Source organism: Notolabrus celidotus, chromosome 24, assembly GCF_009762535.1.
Source record: "Notolabrus celidotus isolate fNotCel1 chromosome 24, fNotCel1.pri, whole genome shotgun sequence".
In the NCBI taxonomy this organism is placed as follows: domain Eukaryota; kingdom Metazoa; phylum Chordata; class Actinopteri; order Labriformes; family Labridae; genus Notolabrus; species Notolabrus celidotus.
Genome location: NC_048295.1, coordinates 2,870,153 through 2,883,157, shown reverse-complemented (window position 1 = coordinate 2,883,157; position 13,005 = coordinate 2,870,153).

Sequence of the window (13,005 nt, the reverse complement as noted above, 5' to 3'; positions counted from 1 at the left end):
AAAACAGGGACCGTGTTAGACTCTCGTCACTGGCTCCCTGTTTGGCTTCACGCTCGTGTGAAATCTCTCTGGAAGAGAGAGCGTGCATCAGAGGGCGCATCTGCGTTCAGATCTGTCACACTGACGTACATTTTCAGAGCGGTGTGAGGATTCAAAGCAGTTTGAGTTTCTGAAGGGTCAACTTTGAGGACTGAGAGGAGCGTCTCAGATGAGCACAGGCTGAGGGAGCGAACAGGTCGAGCCAGGATTAAATTACAGATCAGTTTTCCTCTTGTGTCCGCTCCAAAACATAACACCAAGAGTTTGTAGCTTTGTAAAAGAGTTGCATAACAAGAAAGAAGAGGTTCAGCCGAGCTTAGCACGAAGACACAACTATGTGAGGCACTCTCATCACACCTCAACAGGGAGGTCTGGAGGTCACCTGCTTCAGACGAGTCCAACACATCACACGTGAGAGAAACCACAAACTGTCTTAACTCCAAAGCACTCCCAGGCCTGAGTCATGCCGGGCGTAAGTGTTTCTTTTTACGACGTGGGCCTTGAGGAGCCTCGGGGGCTTTGGGAAGGGCCGGCTTTACAGAGTCCGGATCTCCCAAAGAGTCTGCGATGTATGGAGTTGGCTGCACATTTTGTTACAGAAGGAGCCTCTTTGGTTTGTACAAGATGCCTTTACATCTTATATTTAAAGATCTAGCTTCAGAGAGGAGGAAAAGACACCTTTATTTTAAAGATATGTCTGGATTTAAAGCTCCCAAACCAGGAGTTATTCCTCCTCAATGGTTGCCCAGTTTCTAAATGTTGACTGCACCAGAAACACGCACACAAGTAATTTAAAATTTCAATCCAGCACAGTCCATCCTTTCCAAAGTTCATAATTTCTTTTCTTTGAGTGGGTTTTTGCCGTTTCCCCCCCTGAAAAGCCAATGATAATTACCAGCATGAATGAACATGACCACCACCATTTATTTCCTGTGTTTCAGGCAGCACCGATTCCATTACACAACCATTATTTAGTCTGCGAGTTTTGCCAACGCTAATAAAAATCGAGACGATCTCCTCCACGGTGGAACCTACACCCCCGGCCTCAACGCATTCATTCAGAGACAGAGCTGCCAGAAAAGCGCAGAAAACGTGTCTCACTTAGCACGTTTTTATCTCCTCTTCAGTCTTAAAACAGCATATTTTTCTCATTCCAAATCAAACAGTCTGAAGAATCAGAGAGAACACTATGCACACTCCCTTTGTACCGTATATGCTTTAAAGCTCTTGATCCGTAACATCCAGCACTTTGTAAATCTGTCCAAATCCCACATAGCAGGGATTCTTCCACAGCTGTAGGAGACTTGCATTAAAGGGATGTCTTATATATGATGCTGTATGTCTTCAGTATGGCATGTACCCTTTTTATTAATACATAATGTTTCATCTATCACATCATTAGTCTGCAGGCTATCCCTTCACTTCAGATGTTAAACTCATGTTTCTTACATTTTTGATGGACTGTGAGAGAAGTTAGTCCGGACTGATGTGAATCTTTGAAGCAACTCTTCATGTTTTGGGGGGATCTGGCAAAAGTGCATGTTAGTTTCTTGCACGACAGCAGATTGGGGATCAATGAGGAAGAACTTTGATTCCTCTGCGTGCATTAAGTCATGTCGTGCATCCCTCCTCTCTGCCTTAAGCTAAAGAATCTTGCAACTGATACCAACAAATCTGTCTTCTTCAATACATTTCATGTGAAGATGTGCCCATACATCACCGTGCATAACTCTGCGATCGTGTTACCACTTAATCACTTGCCGTTTGACTCCAGAGCAAAGATATATTGCCTCACCCATAGATCAAAATACACAACATTTATCTTTTGAGATTTATATATGTCAGATAAGGTGAGCATGGCATCTTATTTCTACCCTGGGCTGTACATTGAGTCAGATTGCAGTCTTCTATGAGCTGCATGTCCTGCAGGGCGATCAAGGATTAGGAGAGGAGCGTCGTAAGAGTACACAGTACACGCTGCAGTGGTTTTCCACTATGACAAAAGTATGATACAATATTCTCTGGGGAAGACCGTGTCCTGTGAAATAGTGTCTGAAATGTTATGTAATGTGTTCTTTGGATGCAGTAATCCAGATTGTGTTGTAATGACAGATACTGTTGGGCTGCAGGATTATGTAAAATTGTGTGAATACATCTCTGCCTCTGTTAAAAATGTAGATCTGTTTTCAGTGTCTCACCAAAGACTGAAGCAAGACTGGCACTTGGTATTGAACCAAGTTGGTGTTACAGAACCCTGCAGTTCCTCCAGTGTCCACTTGAGGCTGGCCCCAAAAGCCCAGGAACCCCATTAAGCCCCATGTTAACATGCAAACCTTTACAGCAGACTTCACCACATTTAGAGCCTGGTGAAAAACTGATTATGGTCTGTATAGCTCCTTTTTTATTCATGCACACTGAGCAGAGGTTGATGGTGTTGTAAGTTATCCATTCTGATATTATAAAGGCTGTTTTATAGCTGTTTTCCCAGAGCTTAAAAACCCGCCTTAACTCCACCTCTTTGTTTATTTTGACGTCAATCAAAAGTTAGTTTGAGTCAGCACCTTCCAAAGTTGGGTTTCATAACATGTCCTCAGGAAGCAGTCGGTGACATCCCTGAGACTTCTAGTTTCATGATGCAAAGGTAGCTTTCTAAGGGTGCAATGTTCCCTATCATGGTGTCATATTTTCAGGTAAAGGCGTTGAGAATTTGAGCCATAATATCCATGTTTTTAAAGCCAATTAAAGGGGATACCTGTGTTATATAGTGCAGTGATACTCTTTCTTTGGGATGCTGCATAGAAAATAATATTTTGAGCCTTGAATCATCAAACTTGATCCAGTTAAAACACTCATGTCTCTTTCTCCAGAAAAACTAACGCAGATTTAAAAAGCCAGCCACATCAGCACCTGGCAGAGTCATTGATAGATCGCTGCAATTGGTCATCAATCCTGTCAATCCCCGAAGGTACGTTACAAACTCCTGCTGTAGCCTAGAGACACACACCACGCACACACACACAGCCTGGAAAAACTCTTGAGCAGAGGAAGAGAAAAAGCATAATTCATCCCCCTCTCAACATGGACTGTCAGAGGAACCCTTGAGCAAAACACTCAGCCCACAACAGCGCCAGTGGAGCGGCTCAGTTACGAAGACTTGGGCTGAACTAAGAGACTCCCAGGTGTTGTGATGTGAGACTTTATGAGAGGACGAGATGTGCCTGCTCAGCACAAAACTGCATAAAGGTGAGAAAAAGAAACACATGAGTCATACGATAATATCTCCTGAGGTGCAACAACGCCATGCCAGAACTCTGAGGCTGTCTCGCCTCCTTTGTTCGGCATGCCGCTGGACCTGGACTGAACTCGCTCCACTTGCCTGGAGGGGGTTTATGGTGCTTTGTAGGAGACGTCTCTTTCCTGACAAGGACAAAGAGCACCTTGTAGCGGTGTCTGGAGATCATGGCCGACGGCATCCTTGGCCTCTGGTCGTGAACAGAAAGGTCACCGGTTCAATGGAAAAAAAGGAAACTACATATGTGTCCATCAGCGAGGGCTTGAAGTCTGTGTTTTCACTCTAGTGTGTGTTGACTCTGGATTCAGGTTCAACGTAGTTCTTCAAGCAATCACAATGAATCATCTTTAAGGACTAAGGTAGTGAAATGAAGCTTGTGTAAAGCAAAGATGGAGGTCAAGAAAGCCACCATGTAACTTTGACTGAATGCTCCTTTACGCTGAAGATACATTGACAAGTGTACTCAAGATATCAGAGGGCTTAATTGGCACTTAAATTAACTTCACTGGTGGCTTCATAGAGAGGCTCAGAGTGTTTGAATCATCATGGTGTTTGTGTCTGTAGCTTTGAGGATTAGCAGGAAGCACAGCCAGTCCTAACTCTATTTATGTAGCTGTATACGACCACATCTGCGATGACGCTTATGCATGCAGGTTGTTTATAATGTAAACAGAGAGGATCCGCTGTTAATGTGGGAATCATGTGAAAGTTGGGTTTGAACGGGAGGCCAACAAAATCAGAGCAGGGTGAAAGATTTAACAGCTGAGCGTCGTGTAGTCCAAGTTAAAGGATGAATTAATAAGATTAGAAGAGTTCTGTACGTCTGTGTTGCTTTAAAGGTTACAGGAGAATGTTTTAAATGATGTCGAGCATCATGTGAGGCGAGGGTTTGGAGAAAATCACAGGCCTCGACACAACTCGGGCTGTTTTGTCTTCCTCTGAGCCACTTGTCAAGACAAACCGATGATGGAGTCTTTGATGACAGCGCTGCAGTCCACACAAACACGCCTCAGAGGATCTTCTTCAAACAGGGATGTTGATATATCTTAAATAGTCTTTAATTCTCAGTAAACTTTCTGCGCTCGACTTTCAAGACATTCACACTTTTAATTGCTCATGTAAGAACCTAACATTGGTTTTCCATATAATTACTTATAAAACTCTCTCCAGGAAACTTTCCCTACCAAGTTCTGTTTTTGGAAATCATTAGGATGTAATGGGGCTGTTAAACAAAGTGCTACCACACTCCGTACGGGCAGATTTAAGAGTCCTGAATGCTCTCCATAAGAGTCAATTATCTGAATTTCTGTGAGCTGGATCTGCCATCATCTCAAACAAGTTTAGCAGCGTTGTTTAGCGAAGCAGCAAGCTATGGGAGTTTCTGCTCTTTAGGACGATGCTAGAACCCGTCTGGGACACACAAATTCACTGTGTTGCACCTCCGCTGTCACTCACGTAACCCACTGGGTATCATCTTCAGGGGCTGATCTCCCTCCACATCTTTCCATCACAACAACACGATGTAGCCTCATCCATCATCCTGACACTGAGTGTTCCCCCCTTTGACTGCACAGGATGTCCTCTGCTCAAAGTTTGTTGGTAATGTCAGGGGGAATAATGGGTATTTACGATGTGTTTATGTACAGTACTGCGGGACCTTGTCGGGGGGGGCCCTTGCTTTGGAAGTTGGAGCTGTAAATTGACAGTTTTGAGGAGCTTCAGTGACCTTATCTCTTTAAAGCACAATACGGGTGACTTCCTAAAGGTCTTTTGATGGTTTCCACCTCAAAAAGGCTTTTAAATACATCTCAAGTACCATGACGTGCTATTTTAAGTCAAATGGTGTTAACAAAGGACCACCTGATGGAGAGATCAAGCTTTACCATCTATACCCTGAAGCTGTGCTTCAAGAAGTAGCAAGAATAGCTCCTACTTTTGGTGCCTGAGTCTCTTCTTTGAGAAAAGCCTTCATTTATATTCCCAAGACCATGAATGCATCGTGTCTCCAGTTAAAATGTGTTAGCACAGGACCACCTGATGGAAAAATCAAGTCTTATCTTCACATCTCAGCAGTTCTTGACCTTGGAAGGCTTCCTGCAACATCTTGAGTGTAATGAACGCAACTTTCCCTCTCCCTCCCTTGCTGCTTTGCAGGGTTGATATGGTGTTATGCATGTTCAAAAACTTACAACCTCCCACACAACCATCTGCTGTCACACTGCGTGTTGGAAAATGTTTATCATGCATGCAATCATCTTCCTCTAATCCTGCAGAAGTTTTGTTGGGATAACTTTTTTCTCGCTGCAGATTGCACAAGAACGACAAGGCAATACAATAAATTCACTTCAGCCTGCTGCTGCTCCATCAGTTTTGTACTCAAGAAGTGAAGATGAAATGGGAATTATGATGCTGCAGCATGCAGATAACAAACCTCCCCTCCTCCCCTCTCTCTGATCTGCTGTAAGAGGATCTGTGGGCCTGGATTTGGCATGGCAGCTGTACAAGGCACCAAGCTTCCAAGCACACCGTATCTGTTTGCTTTGGATACTGATGTTGTTGCGAACCTCCCGCAAGAGGATAATATTTCTTTGTAATTAATAGCAGCCTGTTCTGTCTTTTGGCCGGGAGAAGGGGAGCTGGTTTGCGAACACAGAGACGGAAATTTCGCTTCCTTGCCAGCCGTGGTTGAGTTGGATCAGCTGGACGGAGGCAGTGAGGAGAGAGCGTCCCTGGACCGAGAAACTCAGGTTCAGAGAGCTCACGCCGACAATGATCTACTCTGCTGAAGTGTGCTTATGCAAAATACTGAACTCCTGCCACCTCACTCAAATGCAGAAAGAGGATATAGCTTTTAGATTTGCAAAAATGATTCACACGTCTCCAAGTCTGTGCAGTTTCTTCAGACTAACTTTCATCTAATGAGTCTGACAATACAAGCACTGCAAAAAAAAAATCCCCCTCCAACAACCTTCACACGACAAAGCCTGGGAGGTGTGAGTTTAAACTGCTCTTGTAGTCCCGTCGTCTGCCTTATCTGATGTCATCGGGTTCATTAACTTGGCTTGAGCTCTGTGTGAATTGGCATCAAGAAGAGTACAAGAAGTATATCCAGCATAATCCCCAAGAAATGCCACTGTCTAAAGCCATAATCCTGGAAGGCTTTAAGACTCTCGCTTTGCAAATACTCCACAAGAAAAAAGCTCCCTTAAGATATTAGTTTGGCCTTAAATTTAGACATCTCACGCACATTAGGAGGATCCAGGTGAGGGTGTCTGCACTATCTGCACTATTGTAACACAGACAAATCACTCTAATTCTGTAATTAGAAAGTGCATGAGACAAATTTTAACCTGTTGTATCTGTGAAGAATGAATCAGGCTTTTGTACATGAGCCAAAACAGCAACGTGGACACGACTCACATCCGGCCCCGGCCAAAGACAAGAGCAGCTCTGTGTGAGCGGTGAGGAAAGAGGCGCATCCCTCTGACAGATTTCTATCAACTCCCCAGTGTGATTGTAAGCGCCTCATCTCCGCCAAGAAGGGTGACTCAGGCTGCACTTATGACATGTCATTAAATCAAGACTGTAGTGTATTAAGACGTGTCAGTGACAGCTCAGTGAAAGGTTTGTTTTGCCTTGTTTTTCTTTTGCGGAGGAGAGCAGACGACTCAGCTCTCCAACGGGGAAGAGACGAGTAAGGCAGATTGAGAATTGAGGCCTTTAAAGCTGCAGATTTAAATCTGTAAAGCAACATTTCTCCACCTCTACATCACCATCTAAATGCTGCATGGAGGAGAGAGGATCATGGAGAGAGGAGGGAAATCAGAGGAGAGATGAGAGAGGATCACCTCATCCCTGTCTGCTCCAATAGACCTCTTTTTTTCAGCAATTGTCTGTCACATATTAAAACACACACATAAGAAATGTGTGCATCTTTTGTTGTTTTACCATGAACTGATTCACCATCTTTGTCTTCATTTCCCTCCTTTTCAAACATGTCATGTCACTAAAAGAATCTCTGTCTCTCCAAACCTCAACAGCTGAGCCCCTCGACACACAAGACCTCAGCGTGTCTGTCATTCACCTTCGAGTATGTGCACTCACACGCTGACTTCTGAGTTTCTGTCTACAAAACACAACACACTGTGACTCAGTCCGGCCTGACAATGCCTCCCTGTTGCGGTATCGCATGTCTTGCAGAGAGACGCAGCTCTGGCAGCAGCTCAAAACATGAGAACAAGAGCTTCAGTCCAGCTGACTCTTGGAAGCTGCCGCGCTGCACGTATCCTGATACTTGACAGATTTGGAGAGGGGGAGGAACACAGTGATATCTCAGAAGCAGAAAGAGAACAGACAGGTAGTTTTTTGCAGTCTAGTCCATGATGCACATGTCCACGATTCTCATCAGTGTCCAATCTCAGTATCTCTGCATCCAAAAATGCGGAACTGACAAGCTCAGCAACTCTTGATAGGAATCTGCAACACTCACGGAAACTTTTTTTCCCCCTCTTGTCCTCTTATCATGCTGGTCCTCTTGGCCTCTCACATTGCTACCATGTGCATGATTCCCAAGGACAGTTCTTAAATAATGACATGACTTACCTCATGCAAGGTGTGCCAGAGATGTAAACTAAACCCTCTGGATTGCACTCCCACCGCAGATTCCCCACACATCTTTGTACACAGAGAAAAATGCTGAATATAATTAACCTCTGAGGGTGCAAACCACAGTGTAGCATTGTTTATACAAGCCCACACCTGAAGGGGAGTGGATTAAACATTTCTGATGTTAGAGCTCTGCAAAAACTCTCAAACCTGGGACCTCTTAGAGAAGTGGTCTTTAGAACAGGACAGGTTCGACCTTAAAGTTCAATTTGATTCTGCAAAACTTGAGAGTGCTTGACGAATCAGTGACAGCCAAGAGTAACTTCAAACCGAGGTTCTTTAAGGTTCTAAATCTGAAGAAGCACACGTTTGTGTTGGAGCCGTGTTTGAAAGAAGTGTGTCAAGGGTACGTCAGGACATAGAGCCCCCAAAGCACGCTCCGCTCTTCAAGGCACATTCTTTTGGTTGATTCAAGCCAAACGATATGCCCCCTATACAATGCCACACTATAGTCGAACATGATTAAATTAGGGGCGCTGCTTTATGAGCGCTCTAACCTGACATATTTACTGCTTGATTGAAGGTTGCAGCGAGGTGTGCGAGCGTTCCCTTGTCAGCAGATTTTGATGAATGATTCTTCTATTTCGAAGCAAATGACTCGGGTTTAATCGAGGCAGGAACCAACCTGATTAATGGAAGACACAAAGTCTTACACTGTGAACACTTAGCCGCTGGTTATTTGAGGTTGATGCAAAGATGGAGGTTTATTATCTGAAGTTGTCATGGCATCTCCTCCTCAGGGTCTGGACCCAAACTTCATTAGTTAGTCCAACTTTGAGAAGTCTGTTGCAAATGTAGAATCACTACCAACATCTCCATCATATGCTTACTTAGAAAGTATGCCTCTGAACCAGTGCATGTTTGTCTCAAGTCTTGTGCATATTTATCTGAGCATCTTAATGAGGACGTTAATTGGAGGAAACAGTTCTCTGGAGCTTCTTGTGTAGCTCAAGAAGCACAAGCATGTGAGGACACACTGACCCCATAAACCACAGCCGACTTATTCTGGGAAAGACCCTTTGGAGAAAAACTCAACCATAACTCATTGCGTTGTGCACCGACGCCGTGTGGGAAAGCAACAAAGCCGAGGACAGCATGACCACAAGTTCAAACCACTTGGGCGCGCAACAAGGACTGAAGTCTCGGCACTGTAAATCAGGACGATTCCTCGGAGAGCGTCCTCTCGCCAAACTTCATACATGTTTACTTGGATGATCTTCTGCATGCCACGCTGCAGACGACTAGCAACCGCAAATTCTGAGAAAGCATTTTCAGGGGTGTGAAGCCAGATTCCTGTTTTCCAGGAATTGTTTTGCTGGTTTTCAGCTTTGAGCTCTGCAGGTGCGACGGCAGGGGAGTTCTGCATTGTGAATCATACACTAAAGCAAAGAAAGAAGTGATTCAAACATATCTTTTTCTGTGTGCAGAACTTCTCTCAGGGAGTTGGAGGTTGCTGTCTTCGCCACTTGTCAACCTTCTTTTAAATCTGAGCTGCCTCCCCCTGAGGGATCACCTGATCAACTCATCTTCACCACACATTTTTCTGAAGACATTTGCCGACAGATTTGAATATTCAGGTTCCATGACTTCGTCTAAAAAGCACTTGTGCCTTGAATGGATTCATCATGGCACAGGCGCACCGTAGCTTTTCCAACATCTGGATCCAATGATCTGCCTTTGTCCAATCCACGATTGCCAGGGCCACACAGATGTGCTGACAGGGTTTCAGCCAATCTGCCATCTCACGTACTGCTTCCTCTAATCCTCCTCCTTCACTGCAGGGCTCTTTAAACACCTTGACTTTCTGCTTGTTTTTTCCTCCTCTTACCTCGTGCTATACTTCTGCATGCAGATCACAGCATCCTGCTGATTTGCGGTGGACGTTTCCCAAACATGCGCTTGCTGATGTGTAATTTAGTGCCGGTGACTGCGTTTGCTTTGTCATGGAAATTAAAAGTGCACCGTCATCATAACAAGTTCTTGAATCAGAGCGACCGCAGCAGAGCAGTTTACAGTAAAAGGGCAACTTTTGGCAGAAAGCGTATTGATGGGCACAAGGTTTGTTTTGTATCTTCGCTGCAGCTCGTAAACAGCACATTATGTCCTTTTTTTCTGTATTCAGATACCGTAATCAATGCTCTGCAGCCATTGATGTGGTTTTCATGCACTTTACTTCCCACATGTAAAATTGAAAACCTGAAAGTGTGGCCAGATGTCTTTTTCTGGGATTTTCCCTGGATGAAACCTCCTGTTTTTAGGTGGTGCTCTGCTAATGCTATTTACTCGTTTCTCATGTGTTTAATTACAAACAAACACGAGCACCAATGCCAAAAACCTCAAATACTTCACTTCCTATGCAGCTGAGGACAACGTTTTACGTAACAATGACAGTTTGTTTCACTTAAACAACCATTAGTGTTGCAGTGTATCACTTTTATGAGTCCCTCTGAGTCATTTCCCTCCAAGTGCTCTTTGGGAATCATGCAAAAGGTCGATTTCCATGAGCACCACCTGTCCTCCGTTCTACACTTGGAGTTTGAGCCCCGGATAATCCGGCGTGGACTCCTCTAATTGTTTCTGAAAAATCAAGCGCTTACAGTATTCTGGGAACTGAGTCTCTCTCTCTGCATGGGAGTATACGGGGGAGGGCGACGCATGCTGCCTCAGCACATTCGCAGCGGTTTACTCGGCTTTGTCGCTTACAGTAAGCTCTGACTCTGTCATATGGTGCACATCAGTCACGTAGAACTCGTCATCCACTGATCCACATCAATCTGTGTGAAGTTGGGGCGATAACTGGCACCAACTGTGTCCAACCCACGGCTGTGTTCATGTGGAGGGGACACAACATGAGTTTCTGGTAAGCAGCCCACATGTTCTTCTGTCGAGCCTGGTGAATTATCATGGGTCCTCTTCAGCTAATCCACGTGCACACCTGGGATTCATCCACTCATCACTTATTAGATAGATCACACTTAGTTGGAACTGACTATTTCCTGCTTTCAGGTCCTCGACTACACTCTTTAGCTCTTGCACCAATCTCCCCATGAATCTCTTTTCCCTCATTCACCTTCCCTTAGTTTGAAACGACATTAGACAATTCTTTTCACTCTCAGGCACAAGAAACTGCCTCCAACACTAAACTCTTGCAACAGGATGACTAAGTATAACTTTCAGAAGGATTAACTTCATTGTTTGGCAAACTTTTCCTCTCCTGCCTCTCCTGTAACGCCGATACTCAGCCCGCAGTGTCCGCAGGCGAAGAGAGAAATCTGACACTGGAGCTCTGTTTCTCCTTACACTGTATCACAACTCGACCATTTTGTGTGCTGGGGCTGCTTTTCTTTCCACTTTTTGGTCATTTCTTTCTTCATTCAGACATCACTCAAGTTGACTGCAGCTTCATTATCTCCAGCAGAACAAGTGCAGCAGCAGCAGCAGCAGCTCCAGTGCCTTTGGATGGATAAAGTAGGTCAGGGTATGAAAGCCAAGCTGCAGAAAGAAGAAGAGGAACAATGGTAGAGAAAGGGCAAGGGATGAGTGGCTTGTACTAAGTTAAAAACCTTAAGTACATAAAGAGAATCTCTTGGGGTTGATAAAACTCAACTCTATCTTTTATTTCCTGTTGTATTAAAGTATAAAGTATGCAAGGGATGTTTGGATTAGTGCTTGTCCAAAGGTCTAGAATCAGGAAAGCAGGGAGAGAGAGAGGATGGTTGTATTGGCTTGTGTTCACAGGAGGGTCAAAGGTCAGGACCTCTGAGCTGTAACTGTGTGTACATTTTACTGCCTTGATCCCTTAATGGACACTAAACCTCAAGAGTGACCATCACTAATCACGCCCTGCTTCCTTAAAAGAGTGGAAGCACAAGCTCCTTCTTGAAATGAGAAGAAGCAGTGAAAACAGAGTCTCATCTCAATGGTTGTTTGCTCTGGAACTGTTGGTCATATTCCATGATATTCCTCATTGGTGCCCAGTTGTTGTAAAATTCCAGATGTTTAAATGTCCTTTATTCGGAGCACTTCAACAACATCTCACCGGTGCTGGCTTAAAGCTGAGCTCTAACTTCTGACCTTGAGAGCAGCATTAAAAAAAATTCCACAAGTTTGAATTTATTAGCTATTCTTGTGCTCTGAAACTGTCTTTTGGGAGTGTTATTGTTCCAACAGCAGCAACACCGGACCAAGGCTGCAGGGAGAGATGAACACTGGCAGAGCTGAACACAACACACGATGAATGTAAAGAGTAAAACTCATCAAATACTCAGTCCTGGATTAGATTTCAAGGGGAATCCCAAACCAGAGCAACATCACGCTCCATCTGTGCATCATCTGTGCATCATATGGCCCATATACACAAACTGAGTCATAGCCACATTATACAGCTAACCAAACTCTAACAGATGTAGCAGCAAGGTTTACAAACCAGACCACATTCTACCCATGATCCATATTTGGAGAAAACAACAACTGTGGGCTACAAACATTTACAAACCTTTGAGCTAGGTTTGAGATTATTTCTATAGCTGGTTGAACCATCTTTGGGTAGTTTCTTGCACCATCTTATCTTATCTTTAAGGTCTGGGTATTGGCCCTCTTGTAGTTCCTGGTTTTGCCATCTTTCTGTTCTTGGTAGGGCCATCTTTGAGTAGTTGGTTGCAGCATCCTAAAGTTCCTAGACCAGTGTGTTTTATATCTTACTATAATATACAGTGTCAGACCTTTTTGAGACCATCTTTGAGGTCTTGGTTCAATCATCTTGCATCTCTTGGTTGGATCATCTCTGAGTTGTTCATCCCAACCTGTGAGAGACTGCATAGATTTGCAATCCGAATGTCGCTCTGTCTTCAAATGTCAATCTGTAGATCAGTGAAACAAAAGGGTGTTGTGTGGCCCACGATGAGCTGACCTTTAAGCCTGTTGTGACGTTGTGTGACACCTGATATTGCACAAAGGTCAAGGGCAAAGGCAAACAAGGGGTCGGGTGATCAGAGCAGAGTTTGCCAACA